This window comes from Schistocerca piceifrons, unplaced genomic scaffold (assembly GCF_021461385.2).
Source record: "Schistocerca piceifrons isolate TAMUIC-IGC-003096 unplaced genomic scaffold, iqSchPice1.1 HiC_scaffold_987, whole genome shotgun sequence".
Taxonomy (NCBI): domain Eukaryota; kingdom Metazoa; phylum Arthropoda; class Insecta; order Orthoptera; family Acrididae; genus Schistocerca; species Schistocerca piceifrons.
In genome coordinates, this window is record NW_025729263.1 from 27501 (window position 1) to 30000 (window position 2500).

General features: G+C 58.2%; 1 non-coding gene across 1 annotated transcript in view; it reads right to left on the reverse strand.

Annotated features, from left to right (window-relative positions):
• LOC124774796 overlaps positions 1-744 on the reverse strand; it is a 1909-nt gene extending 1165 nt beyond the window's left edge. Inside the window, exon 1 of the ribosomal RNA XR_007015508.1 lies at positions 1-744. This exon is cut by the window's left edge and continues 1165 nt beyond it. This is a non-coding gene — a ribosomal RNA (small subunit ribosomal RNA).
• Positions 745-2500: the final 1756 nt, after the last annotated feature.

Consider the following 2500-nt stretch of genomic DNA (forward strand, 5'->3'; position numbering starts at 1 on the left):
ACGCCTTCAGCTCGCCCCACCGGCAGGACGTCCCACGATACATGCCAGTTAAACACCGACGGGCGGTGAACCAACAGCGTGGGACACAAATCCAACTACGAGCTTTTTAACCGCAACAACTTTAATATACGCTATTGGAGCTGGAATTACCGCGGCTGCTGGCACCAGACTTGCCCTCCAATAGATACTCGTTAAAGGATTTAAAGTGTACTCATTCCGATTACGGGGCCTCGGATGAGTCCCGTATCGTTATTTTTCGTCACTACCTCCCCGTGCCGGGAGTGGGTAATTTGCGCGCCTGCTGCCTTCCTTGGATGTGGTAGCCGTTTCTCAGGCTCCCTCTCCGGAATCGAACCCTGATTCCCCGTTACCCGTTACAACCATGGTAGGCGCAGAACCTACCATCGACAGTTGATAAGGCAGACATTTGAAAGATGCGTCGCCGGTACGAGGACCGTGCGATCAGCCCAAAGTTATTCAGAGTCACCAAGGCAAACGGACCGGACGAGCCGACCGATTGGTTTTGATCTAATAAAAGCGTCCCTTCCATCTCTGGTCGGGACTCTGTTTGCATGTATTAGCTCTAGAATTACCACAGTTATCCAAGTAACGTGGGTACGATCTAAGGAACCATAACTGATTTAATGAGCCATTCGCGGTTTCACCTTAATGCGGCTTGTACTGAGACATGCATGGCTTAATCTTTGAGACAAGCATATGACTACTGGCAGGATCAACCAGGGAGCTGCGTCAACTAGAGCTGAGCAGCCGGCCGCCCGGGAGTGTGTCCCGGGGGCCCGCGCGAACACGCAAGCGTCCGCTCAATCATTCTGCAAACAGGAGGAGGCTGAGCTCCCCTGCACAATACACCTCGAAACCCTCTCAGGTCCCGGCGGCGCGCAGCGCCGTCCCAAGTACTTGGTCGGGTTCGAGAGAGGCGCAATCGCCCGGAGTTAGGCGAGTAGACGCTTTCGGTGCGACCACCCGTGCTCCCAACTGAGCTTGCCGCTGCCGACAGAGGCCCGGGAGCGTGCTGTCGTGGCATTGCCGGCGGGAGACAACACGCGCCACCTACGGTGACCGGCAGCTCCAACGCCAGCGCCACAGAAGGACAAAAGCCCCACTTGGGTGCCGAAGCGAACTCTCCCAGCACAGCGCACGCGCCAACACATCCGCACAGCTGCGATACAAACCACCAGCGAGAACCGCTGGGGCGACCGAGCAGCAGACGGCGTCGCGGCGCCGAGCGCCGGGCGGCGGCGCATCCTCAACGCACACAGTCCTCAATCGGACCAGCACACTGAAGATGTCCACCGCGCTTCGCACCGGGCCCGCGAGGACCTACTTTGGCCGCACGGCGCCGCGCGCAGGGTGCGCCGGCGCGCAGCTGCGACGCCTGCCGCGTCCGTCGGCCGGCGCGCCTGCCACTGGCCGCCCCCACCAGCCGGCTGTAGCGCGTGCGCCCACGCACCGCGCGGCCAGCACGCCGGGAGGCGCCCCCTCACCGGCCGGGGACGGTCCCACCCAGCCACCGCCGCGTATCGCTTCACACCCAGATGCCGTTCAGTTTCGTCGGCATGGTGGGTATCGCTGGAACAACCGGTTAGTACCTCAACCTATCGTCGCCATCACCGATTCACCCCTAGCGAGAACAACCGCACCACAACAGGTTACCATTTGTTCATTTGCGTAACTTCACCAGAAAACGCAGGCGTCCATCGCCATTTGCAACTTCAACGATTATTGCATGCCTGTGTCAGGTGTCACGCCACACTACGTCTGCCCACATACACGCAACAAAATGTGCACGCCTAGACAATACGTGGAAGGTGGCCCCCGTACGTATGCGATGTCCATTGCTCGAACGACTGTCAACCGGCCTCTGTAGCATGTCGCAGATATGGAACGCGGTGCACCATGCCATCACGGTGTGTGAGGAGAGACGACTAGGTCCGAATACATCAACAGACAGCTCATGCTGATCGCCATCCACGGCGTCCGTTCCTCCCACACGTCTCTATGGCGTACCACACTGCAATCCAGCTCTCATAGGGAGACGACACGTAGCTGCGTGCACAATATTTGCACTGTATGGTCCGCCGTTTTTGGGCGCAGTCGTTGTGCGGTCACACATGTGCCACGATGTATCATTCAGTACATAAGGACGAATGTGCAGTACAGATTGTGGTTCACGCGTACGACATCAGCGGACAGTTGACACAGGCCGCACCACAACGTAGCCTGAGTACGTCGCATGCGAAGGGCATTGAACATGCAAACTTCTCACCAACCAGCTTGCGAAGGCAGGGGGCAAGGTGGGGACGTGGGGAGGGGCGGCATGTACGTCCTGCTGCCATCCACATTACAGTGTACAGCAGGAGCATGTGGAAAGTGAGCAAGACTTGCAAGGTGTTTAACATGAAGCGATACACAGGGGTGCGGGCAGTGCGAGTAGCGAACTATATTGCGAGGGTTGCGGGTGGGCAACACTACAGTAATT